General features: G+C 45.5%; 1 protein-coding gene across 2 annotated transcripts in view; it reads left to right on the top strand.

Moving 5' to 3' along the window:
* The window catches only part of SEMA5A (semaphorin 5A), a 475532-nt gene that overhangs the window by 120317 nt on the left and 340096 nt on the right, over nucleotides 1-15119 (top strand). For both annotated transcript variants that reach the window (XM_053593046.1, XM_053593055.1), the window contains exon 2: nucleotides 5851-5949. The gene's annotated coding sequence lies outside the window, so the exon portion shown is untranslated. The remainder of the gene's footprint in view (nucleotides 1-5850; nucleotides 5950-15119) is intronic.

Here is a 15119-nt window from a genome sequence, read left to right on the forward strand (position 1 = left end):
GAAGGATGGGAGGCCCAATTTGGGCATAGGGACTCCTCGGGGGAGGCTGATTTCTCTTCCATATGGGTCTCACTCTTTGAATACAACTTTTAGAAGTGTCTCTCTTCTGCACAGTGAAGTAGGATTTGTCCCTGACGGTCTCAGAGCCAGCTGTTTGCATCAGTAAGTGACCCACGTGTGAGGTCATTGTAAAGTCTTTGCAAGGGACATGTTATCCAGGAGGACTTGGCCATCTTTGGGGCTGGTCTCCAGGTGTTCCTTTGGTCCTAAGAGAGCCAGAAATTTAAGGAAGAGAAATCTCAAGACCTGATTTTTTTTAAGGATTATGAGATGATTATCAAAGAGATTCTTAATGATGTGGACAGTAAGGCAGAGTGTTTATTTGCTTTTTGGGTTATGACATTATTGTGTTGTTACAACTTTTGAGATCAGGTTTTAAATGTTTTTTCCTGCCTTACATACTTGCTGTATCACACATTTTTTGTGTATGATGTCTAACTTTCTACAGCCATAGCTGTTTGCATCGAGCTTGTCCCTGGGGAAACACCGCTTCGTCCAGATGCTGTTTGTCAGTACTGAGCTTGACTGGCGTCCTGCTCAAATCCCACAGGCTAGAAAACCTTGAAGTGCGGGGAAACCTTTAAGAAGGAAAACACGTAAAGAATTTTTATTCTTTAGGACATGGGCCCACCACATTTCATCCTTCCTAAGTCTGCTGTCCTCATGTAAAGCTCACAGTGTCAAGCAGTGTTCAAGGTTTAGGTAATGAAGTTGAACCAAATCCAGAGATCTAGCTTTAAAAAAAATACTTTGTCTTTCACGTAAGTACAGACCCTTACTTGAATGTAAAGTGGTCCACAGTCTGGTATTTGGGAGTCCAAATGAGCTTGCTCTTTGGACGCCCCTGCGCCCGGCCGGCAGAGGGAGGGCGTGTGGTGCTCCTCCAGCACCGTCGTCCTTCATCCTCAAGCTTTCCACGCATTTTGCTTTTCTTTCTCAAATTGTGTTCTGGAATACCTGCTCAGGGATGTGGGGACAGGCGGCAGCTGAGGTTCCGCGGGGGGAACGAAGAGCCTGGAGCTGCCCTTCGTCCCCCCAACCTGAGCCCCGCCTGCCTGCGCTCACCTGCTTATGTCCTTTGGAGAGCTGGAATGCACACGTGGGAACTCTAGTGACAATTGTACAGGATTTTGGATTTGGATTAAGGAAGGAGATTTTGGTTGCTCTTGTCACACAAAAAAGTGACTTTGTGACATGATAAATACGCTATTTCGCGTCACTATAGTAACCATTTTACTATCCACGTGTACCCCATAACAATAGTCTGTAAACCTCAAATAGACATGAAGCATATTAAAGCAAAGTGAAACAATGAAGGTATATTTTATAACGGTAAAGTATACACCATGTTTGTAAAGGCTGTACCTTTTCGAGTATCCAGCCATCTCTGCTGCACCTGAGTTCCCGCCCTCCTCTTTCTTTTCGCACGTTCTTCCTTCCCCACCTTGCACTTTTGCTTCTCTGTGCTGCCCACACTTTCTGTTGTCGAACGTCTGCGGATGACTCCCAGCTCACGTGCACTGCCTGTGGTGTGCAGACCCCACCATTCCTAGCCGGCATGGCCAGTGTTGATTTAGGGACTGACAGAGACCGTTGGAAGTGACAGCCTTAAACCATATCGCTCCCATAGACTATCTTCATGACCTATAGCTCCAGAAAAGCAGACTCTCATCAGGCAGGACATCCCAAGGGCTTAGAGGTGACCTCCAGCAACTGGGACCTAGAGGTGACCTCCAGCAATGGGGCTAGGGCCTGTCTTTTCCTTGGGATGGACGAGGTTAATCCTTTACTACACATCTCCTTGGAATTAGAGTTCCCTGGTGACAGCTTCTTGCCCCACTTTCTGTCCTCCTTATGCGTCCCCTGTAGAGCTGCCCCATCGATCCCCTGAGCACTCCACTCATCCTGACGTCCTACTGAACCTTCGGCACCTCTCCCCTCCTTTGGGTGAAGTCCCATCTCTTTCTCATGTTCCCCACGTTCTGTGTGTCATCACTCAGCTGCCTGGAGTGGCTCCTTCCAGCCTGCCAGGCCTTTGGCCTTCCTGGGAGAGGCCTTGTGAGCAGGCCCTCTGATACATGCCCCTGGATTCTTCTGCTTGGAAGTGACCTTGCTTCCCTCCAGTTTCAAAATATTCACTAAACTACGAGGCGGAAACATCACACACTATCTTGTGTGAGCTCCTGAGAGTTTAATTGGTTCTTGTTTGTCTTCTAAGCACCCAGCACGTGTGTGTGTGTAGAGGTTAAGGGACAGACTGGTGGTGAGATAGAGGCTGGCTGTGAAACTCCGTGGCCACCTGAAAACCCTGGCCCAATAGCGTATAGGTTTCTCCACCCTACATCTGGTGGGGCTTCTTTCCATTCCTAAACTTTATAATGCCAGGTGGTCTCGTTTGTGTCATTTTATTTCCAATGTATGTTCACTGTGGACAGTCTCCAGGTTGACCCTTAAGATCAGCCTGACGTGTTAACTTCTTGCCTGTATCTGTGGGTGAAGACTCCCCTTCAGGTGGCCTGTGATCTCTGCAAGAATGTTCAGATCCACAGATCACTTCATATTGGGCCACCAGAAATCGCAGATTTTAGCAGAAAACCATGTGCTGAAGGGCACTAAATAAGTTTTAATGCTTTAATCTTACCCCTTGGTTTCTATTTAGAGATAACTCGAACATCCCATGAAAGTGACTTCAGGGTAAAACTTCTGGGAAAAGTGTATTGTTTATAAGTTGAAAGTGTCCTAGTGACAGTTCCATACATATAAAGGACGTTTTTAAAATGGGTATACATTTTTTTGGCAGCCTCTGTATGTATGTTCATGGTGGCAGTTTTTCTGGAGAAGAACTCTGAGAATTATGACATCAAAGATTTGGGAGGTTGTTTGTACCAAGGTTAATGCTAAGCTAAAAGAGGGAAGAATAAGGTTAATATGGAATTGGGTCAAACAGGGAAATTTATATGTTAATAAAACATAAGCAGTTACTTACTAAATGGGTAGTTAAACATCCGCTTTAAAATTTTCCCACTTCCAGTCTGGATTGAGCCTCTGGGGCTTTGTAGTTTCTTTCCCTTTGACTTTCTTCACAGTTTTCTAGGGAATGGGGCAGTGATTTATGATTTAAATAGCAGCTGATTGATGACCTCACGGAGGCAGGACAGGAGAGCCCGGGTCTGGGCCTGCAGGAGACTTCTTCTGTTCTTTTGGCTTAAAGTGTCTACCTGTGGCTGTGGTTTCCGCCCTTGGGTCTGCTCCTGGGCACACGGGGATGTCCCCTTGAATGGCCTGTCTTCCTGAAGAGGGCGGAGCTCCTACTCAGGCAGAGCTGACTCTCTCTACTCTCAGGAGTAGAAAGTCTTGTCAAGTGCAGGCTGGTAAAAAAAAACCATTTTTTGGACTGTTGATGTAAACACAGGCATAGTCAAGACCCTTTAGGATGCCCCAAACCCTGCTGCTGGGATTGCTTTCCTATTTAGACATCAAATTCTACCAAGCTGTGTTCCCCCCGGGACACACGGTGTGAGCGCTGCCTTTTTGGAAGGGAGGGGCTGGGATTTGAAGGCTGGGGGTTGGGCTGGTACTGTCCAGCTGTCCGGCTGCGGGCTGTTCTTGCTGCACTGGTCAGGGATGCTCCCTCCTGCAGGTTGTGCTCTCTGGTTGCACTGACCCTGAACTCTGAGGGTTGTTTTTTGGCACCTGTCTCCTCTGCCAGGTGAGAGGATGGCCCTGTGCTGCAGGTGTGGCTTGGATGTCCATCTGAGCGGCTATTTCAACTAACTGGTGACCTCACTAGGATAGAAGACCCATCAGCCCTGATTTTAATTTAATTCTGACCTGTGGGGGTTCCTAGACATATCCAGGCATTCATGGCATCCAGTAGTGGTTCTGTCCAACTTCATTACCTAAGTTTCAACAAAGATCTAAAAAGTGACCAGGAAATTTTAGTAATAATGGTTGTAAAGCAGATTTCAGGGTTCAAGAGAGGAAACTACCTCATGTATTTAAAACTACCATGAAGTAAAGAAGTTTTTTTTTCCTTTTTCTTTTTTTTATTAAATCATAGCTGTGTACATTAATGCAATTATGGAGTCCAGTGTGCTGGTTTTATATACAATTTGAAATACTTTCGTGAAACTGGTTAACATAGCCTTCACCACATTTTCTTATTGTGTTGAGACATTTATGTTCTACACTTAGTAGATTTAACATGTACCTTTGTAAAATGCACCATAAGTGTGGTCCCACCAATTATCCTCCCTCCACCTATCCTTCCCCCACCCCTCCCCGCCCTAATTCGTGTGTCCTGTTGCCACGTCCAGGGTGATCTGTTATGAGTTTTGTGAAAAAGAAACTGGCCGCTCTTAGGAACATTGCTCAGCCTGAATGGACTTCCCTGGCTCCTCTTTTGGCCTCAAGGATTTGCATCTGTACCTCACCCTTTCCAAAGGATGATGTCATGAACTTCCAAAGACTCAGCAGGGATGGGAGAATTGGCAACGATGCCCAGCCTGGGCGCACCTGCGCTCCACGGTGGGCGCTTCCAAGCGGGGCACCTTGGATGGCCCCTTGCTTCTCAGTGACCCACAGAAGGCTCTTTCTGGAGGTGGGATACCGCACAGAGGCAGCCTCACCTTGTTCTACTCCATGGCCCCTGGCCCCTGGGCCCAAGGACTTCCGTTAGGACTGATAGAAAATTTTCATACATTTTCAGCTGCTGGAATTTAGTTATTTTCTGAAGGCAGATGGTCTTTAGATCATTACTGAAGTGGACCCTGTGGGGATCATTGCCCAGAGGAAGAGCTGGAATGTTCTGGAAAGTTCTTTCTGTTTTCTGGTCTTTGTTCTCAATGCTCCCTGAGAGCAGGGGTGGGGATGTAGAACATCAGGGCGTTTCAGATTCACAGCGGCCAGAGGAGCAGAGTGGGAAGGGAGGAAGGAGAGGACCCAGAAGAAAAGGCAGGAGCTCTGAACTGCGGTGTTTGAAGCCACAGGCGCCCTTCACTGACAATGGCCACGTTTCTCGTGCTGATAACACAGAAAGTCACCTGGTTTTTCAAGTTCCAGCATACGTGTTTCTATCCACTGATAGCATCAAGACTTTGGAATTGTTATATTTAAAATTGAATGAAGAGATGGGGCAGGTTTGTGTGGTTTTGGTAAAGTGATTTTTTTTAAATTATAATATAATTCTTTTTCCCATAAATTCTCACAGGGCTCGGTGCCTGTAGCACAGTGGTTATGGCGCCAGCCACATGCACCCATAAATTCTCACAATTGTAGTAGACCTAATAAATTCATAGGCAAATAAAAATACAAACTCAAATTTCTGGTGTAGTTTATTGTACATGTACTGCCTTTTTCTCCTGTTTTTGAAATGTTTCCCTGATGGTATTCTGCATTCCAAAAAATGAAACGGAAGGGCTGTCACCCACTGGGTATATTCACACAATCAACCTGAACTTGAGTTTCAGGCTGTTTAAAGTGATCCTGGTGGGTTTAAAATAATAGTGCTTTTGGATTCTTCTGAGAGTAGTTTTCCTCTGTTAATAGCATTTGAGGTTCTAATTCCTCTTTTTCTGAAGAAGGCAGGGTGTATGTGATAGTAAGATAGAGCTCTGCGATTTGTGGTTACCAAGCCGGCCTGTAGCACTATGCTCTGAGCCTGGCACCGCGAACGCAGCTTTCCCTGGTTCTTCAGGGTATTACTGAAACTTTCTAGAATTGATGAGCAATGAGCCCATCCTCTTTCAAAATGGGTTAACAAGATTTCTCTCTTCTGTTTCTTTTGTGAAGCATTGGTGTGTGAGAACCGGGCTGGAGAGCCCACGCGGCTGAGGAGTCTAAGCGAGATTCATGACTGAGGAAACGCAGCCTCTGCCTCATCTCTCCTTGGTAAGTGTGACATCTATATAGGAAGAGAGGAAATAAAAAAAATTATATATTGAGACACTTTGATAGCTTAGAGCTTTACTTATTTCTGCTGCTAAAAATGGCAGTGAATGAGTAAGCTTTCAGAAAGAGAAACGTTAAGAACTCTTCACGAAGGAAAGACTGTTCGGAGCTAACCCTGCTGAGCACCACCGAGGAACCCAGAGACATGAGACAGGGCCGCTGAGTCTCGGCATCTTCCCGCCCCCATGTGGTTGCCCCTGGTGTCAGCTTTGTCCCTCTGCAGTCCCACCTGGGCGCTGCCCGGAGTTATTTGCAGTACACCCTACTGTCACCCCCTTTGTTGTTTGGGGGGTTTCTGCAGGCCCCCACACCTGCTGGGTGAGCCCTAAACTCCTTTGATTGCCCTAAGGGATCCTCCTGGTCAGGCCTCCACATATTTTCATAATTCCTTTGGCTCTTGGATGAACAGGGACCCATTTGCTCTGCTCCCGCCTGAAGGCTGGCTGAGCTGTGCTGCTTCTGCCAGGTCCTTAAGCATCTTAGGGCACCTCAGACTGAGGTGTTATATTCCTCTCTTGTGGCACCTGTTGCCAGCTTTTGGAGGGACTGGAAGAGAGAGAGGGGCTGAAGAGGATCGGGGTGGGGCGTGGTGGGAGGGACGCGTGGCTGAGAAAGTGAGAGGGACAGAGCTCGTTACATCCGCTAGTCACTGAAAACACACAATGTTATTTCACTCACTTATTTTTCTCCCTAACTAAATTACCATCTTGTCACAGGCAGGGTTATGTTTGTGCTTGGTGATTATAGGTAATCCAGAGATATTTTCTGTATAATGGATGACTGTTCCAGCCCTGGGATTTTTGAGTTCCCAGCCCCCCATTTTCTTTTACTCGGAAGGCGCTAAATGAATTTTGTAGTCAGCCATGCTCAGCTGAGATGGGAGGTTCTTCCACCGAGCCCTTACATTTCACAGAAGAAGACATGGAGGGTCTCCATTTTATGTCTTTCTTTAGCCCACATAGATTCAGGGTCACACTGTGACTGAACTAGTGCTGCACTAGCCCTGGGGGGCTCTGTCCACCCGGCCCTGGTGGGGGCTCTGTCCACCTGGCCCTGGTGGGGGCTCTGTCCACCCAACCCTGGTGGGGGCTCTGTCCATCCAGCCCTGATAGGCTCTGTCCACCCAGCCCTGGTGGGGGCTCTGTCCACCCAGCCCTGGGGGGCTCTCTCCACCCGGCCCTGGTGGGGGCTCTGTCCACCCAGCCCTGGTGAGGGCTCTGTCCACCCGGCTCTGGTGGGGACTCTGTCCACCCGGCCCTGGTGGGGGGCTCTGTCCACCCGGCCCTGGTGGGGGCTCTGTCCACCCGGCCCTGGGGGGCTCTGTCCACCCGGCCCTGGTGGAGGCTCTGTCCACCCGGCCCTGGGGGGCTCTGTCCACCCAGCCCTGGTGGGGCTCTATCCATCCGGCCCTGGTGGGCTCTATCCACCCGGCCCTGGTGGGCGCTCTGTCCACCCGGCTCTGGTGGGGGCTCTGTCCACCCAGCCCTGGTGGGGGCTCTGTCTACCCAGCCCCGGGCGGGGGAGGCTCTGTCCACCCAGCCCTGGTGGGGACTCTGTCCACCCAGCCCTGATGGGCCTCTGTCCACCCAGCCCTGGTGAGGCTCTGTCCACCCAGCCCTGGTTGCGGCTCTGTCCACCCAGCCCTGGTGGGCCTCTGTCCACCCAGCTCGGTGGGCCTTTGTCCACCCAGTCCTGGTGGGGGCTCTGTCCACCCAGCCCCGGGGAGGCTCTGTCCACCCAGCCCCTATGGGCCTCTGTCCACCCAGCCCCGGTGGGCCTCTGTCCACCCAGCCCCTATGGGCCTCTGTCCACCCAGCCCCGGTGGGGCTCTGTCCACCCAGCCCTGGTGGGGGCTCTGTCCACCCAGCCCTGGTGGGCCTCTGTCCACTCAGCCTTGGTGGGGCTCTGTCTCCTGAATCTGAGGGCTGGAAGGCACGGGAAAGACCACAGGAAGCCTGTGCTGGCTTGGCCATTGTCATATGAGAAGAAAGGTATTAGCTCGGTCATTTCTCACTGTGTAATAGGCCCTGTGCTGAGGGATATATGTTCAATCCCTATAATAACTCTTTGAGGTAGGTGCTACTATAATCCCTACTTTATAGATGAGGAAACTGAGTCATAGAGAGCTTAAGTAAATCCACCCAAGATTCCCAAGTAGTTGGAAGCAGAGCTGAGACTTGAATCTATTTTATTAACTGAAGCACAATACTACCTCTTAGACCTAGGAATACATTTCTAGAATAAGAAAAGACATGCACTATTTTTCTGCCTTAATGGAAATACTCAGGTCCTTTAAGAAAACTCAGAATTAATATTAAGAAACCAGTTTTTCACTTAGTAATATAAATCTGGAAATAGTAAGCTATTTCTCAATGTGAAGGAGTGAATATTTTAGAATTTGCAGGCCACAGAGTCTCTATCGAATCAGTTTACCTCTGCCATTGCAGCAAGAAAGCAGCTTCAGACAATTTGTAAACAAGTGAGTGTGCTCGTGTTATAATAAAATTTTATTTACAAAGACAGGTGGCAGGTTGGATTTGGCCTGCAGGATGTAGCTTGCTGAAGACGGATCTACACGATCCTTGGCATGCTCAAAGATCCCATTGTGTAAGGATGGGTGTATAATCTTTTTTTGTTTTTTTCCTGTTGCACATTGGGAAAAGAATTGTCTTGGGTCACACATTAAAAACACAAACACTAATGAAAGCTGATGAACAGCAACAACAAAAAAAGAGGTGCATGTTTGTGATATCAGGCACACAGATAAGCAAAACAGGCTTCAAATAATCTCCATGTGCCCATGTGCTGCAGGTTGGACATCCCTGGACTGCAGTGTGTGGGTGTGTTTCAATACACAGTGCATAATAAGTATGGGTCCCTTAACAACTACTGGCCTGGATGCTCGGGATTTAGTCATCAATTTTCATGATGTCTTATTTGATGTACACACAGTGTATACATCCCAGGTGCATTAGCCCTGGTGCCCAGACTAAAGCTTTGCCCAATGGAGGGCCTGATGTATACGTATTATTCCCTCAGTTAGCCTCGTTAATAGAAGGTGTGGCCCATTTATGAAGTAAGCTCAGATTGTATTTCCTCCTCCTTCCCTGTTCATATACTGTAGCTGCTAAGTGTGACAGCGTTAGTTTGTCTCCTTATACAAACTGCTCCTTGTACACATCAGGGCAAGTATGCACTTAAGTTGGGTCATTTGACCCATGTGACCCAAAGTGGCCCAACTATTTTGTTCAACGGAATATTCTGGTGTCAAATATTCCTTCTTTATTATAAGCAAAGATAAAGGTTTGACCAGGATTGACATAATTTATGAGACCACGTAACGATACCCTTTGCTACATACACCAAATGAGGTGTGGTTTTTCTTTTCTTGTATTTTATTTTTTTCTTAAAAAAGGATAATTCTGATACTCCACATCCTATGTGGGTCTGCACTATACATCTTAAGATGGGCCAAGAAAATCTGAACACTAATAAATACGTGTTTCCTTGGGGGAGCTGAAGCAGGAAGCTGTTCCGCTCATCCTTCCGTCTCAGGAACCTGACCTGCAGACACGCCTCTTCCAGGGGCTACTGGTCCTGAGGTACTATTCCATGCATAATGGAAAACTGTTCTTCACTTTGACAGCAAAGACTTAAACAGAAAATTCTTATTATAAAAGTAATGGAAAGCTATCTGTGGTACCTTATGAATTGAAAAAAGAAAATTACCAAACAGTATATTTAATGTAATCTCATTCCTCTTCAAAATACATAGGCACACATATTCTCTACACGATTTCATGTCTGTTAAAAAGCCTACCAGGATGTATATTAAGATATATAAATCTCTGAACAGACATTGTCTCTGGGGTTGAGGGTGTTTGCATTTTACTGGCCACGCATTCACTAAAATTTCCAGCAGATTGTTATTTTTGCGATTTAAAAAATAAGAAAAAACAAGTTCATGTAGTGAATGCTCATTATTGAAATACGTAAAAGAAGGGAAATCACCCACAAGGCCTCCACTTAAACAACTGCTGTTGGCGTTTAATGTGGTCTTTTTCTTTGCATAGTATATTCTTGATATGCAATTTGTGTAGTTAAAATAATGCCAGACGTAAACTTTTTCATTCTGCTTTTTCACGTGGTGCAGTGTACATGCCTCCTCAGATTGTTGTAAATCCTAAATAAGCTGCATTTTAATGCCCATGCAATATTCCGTCATGGAAAGGCACTGAATGCAATTTACTGCTCTCTTTTGCTGGACATATATAGATTTTTTCTGTAACAGAAATCATAGACTGAATGCAAATTAACACGATGAGAGGATGTGGCAGGCATTTTACACAGCTGGGTTCCAATCCCACTTTCCTGCTTTGTGCAATCCCAGGATCACCCCTGTCTTGTAAAGAGGGGAGATCTGGTGCATGAAGTACATGTTTCCCAGACGGTAGCAGCTGTTATCATGAAGCATGCTTTTCTTTTAATTGAGAGTTTATTCATTAGATTAGAATAACTATGGTTGATTTACTGTGGAACATATTCTTCTTAGTGAAGTATCTCAAGAATGGAAGAAAAAGTATCCAATGTACTCAGCCCTACTATGAAACTAATTTATGGCTTTCATATGAAAACTATAACCCAGTTATAACCTAAGAATAGGGGGAAGGGGGAGAGGGAGGGGAGGGAGGGGGGAGGATGAGCGGAGGGAGGGTGATTGGTGGGATTACACCTACTGTGCATCTTACGAGGGTACATGTGAAACTTAGTAAATGTAGAATATAATTGTCTTAACACAATAACTAAGAAAATGCCAGGAAGGCGATATTAACCAGTGTGATGAAAATGTGTCAAACGGTCTATAAAACCAGTGTGTGGTGCCCATGATCGCATTAATGTACACAGCTATGATTTAATAATAATAATAAAAAAACTGAAACCGAAGAGTCTTTGATGAGACTGCCAGCTGGCTTTATAACAGCGTAGGTATTTATACTTTACTGATAGTATGTTGGAAAGTTTGTTTTGCTAAAACCTCATTTTCATTGAGTATTGTTTTTAGCTTTTTGGCAATTTGATAACATCCATTCTTTCTCATATATTTTATTCTTGATTCATTACCTGATTAATTTTTTTCAAGTGATAATTAGTCATTACTCTGAGAAGAGGGAGGGAGAAGGGGAGAGGGGGAGAGGACGGAGGGAAGGAAGAGAGAGAGACACCGAGAAAGGGAATGAGACCTAGGTGTGTGAGAATTATTCATCCAGATTTTGCAACTGTTTAGCTACTGGGACTCAGATTTTACGACTTGATTTTTAAGGCTATTAACTCTTTCTTGTCATTGTAGTTTCTCTTAATTTGTTTATTAAACATTATCCTTCTGAAAAGCTTTATTTTAGTGCTCGGATTTTTTTCTCACAATTATTTTAATCGGTGTTAGAATTTTTCCCTTTACTTTCTTCTTAACTGATTGAAATATTTAACTCTCTAATTCAGGGACCAGATATTTAAAAATAGATGTTGCTTTTCAAATTGTTCTCAATGTATTAGTCTGCCTCTCTCCTTTTTTACTGATAAAAAGTAATGCCCAATTTTAATTTAATAGGGATATTCAGACAAATAAAGTATTTGTATAAATGGGACATAAATCCTGGCTGCACATTACTTCTTCCCACAAACAGAGACTTAGTTTACAGCAAGACAACTGAAATCCTGTTGTTTTATTATTCATTTCTCTTGGTTAGAGAAAGGGTAATGTTTTAGATGTGCTACAACCTATTTTTTTTAACAACTATAGTTTAGATTTTCTTAAATTTGAGGGCGGTCAACCCATCCTGTTAAACATCATTAACTTGTTATCACAGTGCTTTAATTCTGTCTCCTTGTTCCTACTGTGTGGTGTTTACATCAAATGTTGAGTGGTAGGTTTGGGAGACCCAGCTAAGTCTGGGAAAATCACATAATTGCAGGCTGACGCTCACATCGTGGAGTTTAGAGAACTCACCTAAAATATTAATTTGTTGCGATGTGCATACAATAATCTTTTCATGAGTTTGTAAGTCCCCAAAAATAGAATCTAGATCTCTTTTTCCCAGATCCAGGTTAACCTGGCTGTGAACAGATTGCCCCAAGACTCAGTGCTCAATCTTTTCTTGTTTTTGAAAGGTTCCTATATTGTAAAGTAAGGAAAATGAGAGGACATAGATTTGGGAGTGATTTTGGGTAACTGGGTTTAAACTAGACTGAGTTTCTGGAGACAAAGAGACTAACTCTGATGGGCAAAATGCTTGCTGAGTGGCTGACAGTGTCTCTTTTGGGCCACTGCCCTGATAGGAATCTTATTTTGTGACATTTGCAGTCTGTTTCTGTGCATGTTATTGACACAAGGTACACACTTGCTTAAACTTGCTGAGTGGTAGTATCTGGGGAGAAAGATTTAGCCTGTCCATCTTGGGAATGTCAGAAATACTAAAGCTGTGGATTCCGCTCCTTGCTCCTGCCCCATCGTCTGGTCAGGCTGACGGAACAATCTCTGGGAGGCCATCCGGAAAGGCCCGTGTGGGCCCGATCTGTTTGTTACATGCACTTTACTCCGCTTCCCCGAGTCCACTTTCGGGAGAGTTGTCTGCTTCCATTATCCACTTTACAGGGCTTTGGCCTTCGTGTCCTGGAGCTTGGGAAATCCTGCCTCTGCCTCTGCTCTCTTCTGTTTGGGGCTTGGGCTTGTCCCCTTTTTTGTTTAGGTGAGTGTCTGCCAACATGTTATCTCTCCAAAGGTCGCCAGCTTTATGACGACTATAAATATTTGTGAAACACAGATGTGTGGTGAGGTTCATTTTCTTTGCTTAGTTTTGTGTTTGAGTCAGGCTGGGGAGGGCGAACGTGTGTTGTTTATTCCCAGACACCCATTAGCGGGGCCGATGTGTGTGGGGTTAACTGCTTGGATTTGAAGGTTTCCATGTGCATGGCAGGATACCGCGCCCTTGATTAAACTGTGTGTATGATTATTCTTGGCAGAACTTTGCCGAGGGCATAAAAATGACCCTGTGTTTGGATCTTTGGATGTCGTGGGACTTGGATTTGGTTTCCCTGTGTCCTGGTCTCCAGATGAGAGTCTCGGAGAGGCCCCTCTAGCTGAGGGCTGCAAACTTAATCAGTTCATGCTTTATCCACCAGAGATTTTCATGGGGATTTCATGTGTGTTTGTGTCTCTTTTAGCCTCCCAGGCCTCAAAGACATCAGAGTCATTTTGCTTCATTTGCTTTTGTTTGAAGCCTGAGCAGTAACCATGATTGGTTAAACCAAAGGAAAAAAAGAGTAAAGGTTGGAAAGATGGTTTGGAGATTCTGGGAAGTAAATACCATGCCTTGTTTTCATATAATAATATCTAAGAATAGTGAGTAGCTCTTCCATTTTTAGTGCTGAGGAATTAGATGGGTGGATCTAAGTCACTTGGCATAGCTCAGATTTTCTTTTTTTCTTTCCTTTTTTTTTTTTTAAAATCATATTTGTGTACATTAATGCAATCATGGGGTACCATGTGTTGGTTTTATATACAATTTGAAATATTTTCATTGCACTGGTTAACATAGCCTTCCTGGGCGCGGAAGTGCAGGGAATTTTGTGCACAAAAATCCCTAACATGATTTTATTTTATTTTATTTTATTTTTTTTATTGTTGGGGATTCATTGAGGGTACAATAAGCCAGGTTACACTGATTGCAATTGTTAGGTAAAGTCCCTCTTGCAATCATGTCTTGCCCCCATAAAGTGTGACACACACCAAGGCCCCACCCCCCTCCCTCCTTCACATGATTTTATTTTTAATACATATGAATTGGAGTTCATGCCCTGGTCAGAGCTCAGGACCCACATACCTTTTGAGAACTGCTCCTCCTCCTTTCCTGATAGGCCACCTCCTTGCTGCAGTGATGGCCTGAAGGTGAGGCTGCTGCCCAAGCTGGCCAGTGACAGCATCCTACCTGGCGGCCACTCTGATTAGTTCTGGTTGAGGCCTGTGACCTAAGCCTGAACCCTGACCTTTTCCCTCTTGCATCATCAATTTTTCTTTTCCTCTTGCTGCTGTGTTCTGTAATAAGCATAGAAATGCCTTCCATCTTAGGAAGAAATTGACCTGTGCACCCTACTTACCCCTCCAGCTACATCCTGTTTCTCTCTCCGTTGCAGAAAAACTACTTACAAGGGCCCATATCAGTTACCCTCAATCCCTGTCTTTCTGTTTCCTCTGTTTCCTCCTCTGATCACTCATTCCTTAGTTCTGCCTGTCAAGTCACCAGTCACCACTATGTGGCTAAATCCAGTCGTGGAGCCTCAGTTGTCATCATATTTAACGTCAGCAGGATTTGAAGGACTTCTCCATCTGGATTTAGGACATCTGTTCTCCTGGCCTGACTGCTGTACCTCTGGCCATTCCGTCTTAGCCTCAGTAGCTCAGTGCCCTGCATCCGCCCACTCGTTTCCCACTGGAGGGTTCAGTGCCTGGGCCTGGGGTCTTTTCCCGCCATTCCTACCATTTGGGAGTCTCCTCTGCTCTCCGGCCTTTGCACCATTTACACACTGATCACTCCCACGTGTCTATCCCTAGAATTATATATTCAACTTCTTATTGGAGTTCACGATTTGGATGTCTAATTTGTCTTTGAATTAACATGTCCATGTGGTTCCTCTCTCCCCTCCAATCCCTAAGGATGCCCTTCTGTAGAGTTCCCCATTTTATTAATGGCAAGTTCATTCATCAACTTGCTCAGGCTGAAGCAGTTTAAATAATACTTGAGTTTTCTCCTTTTCTGTCAATCTACTTTCCAGCTGTCAATAAATCTGTTCTTTCCCCAAATCTATTCAAAGTCTCAGCACCTTCACTGGCACCTGCCTGGTCTGAATGCCTGGTGTCTTGGCCTCCACGACTGCTGGTCTCCTGACCACCTCCCAGTGTAATCCTTGTGCCCCTCCGGCCTGTTCCCTACACAGTGGCCAGAGGGCTCCTGCTCACACTGCCCTGGGGGCTGCCATCTCATGCAGATGGAAAGCCAGCATCCTCTGTGGACTGGAAGGCACCCTCTTCGTCTTCATCTCTCCTTGTTCACATCACT

This window comes from Nycticebus coucang, chromosome 1, assembly GCF_027406575.1.
Source record: "Nycticebus coucang isolate mNycCou1 chromosome 1, mNycCou1.pri, whole genome shotgun sequence".
NCBI lineage: Eukaryota > Metazoa > Chordata > Mammalia > Primates > Lorisidae > Nycticebus > Nycticebus coucang.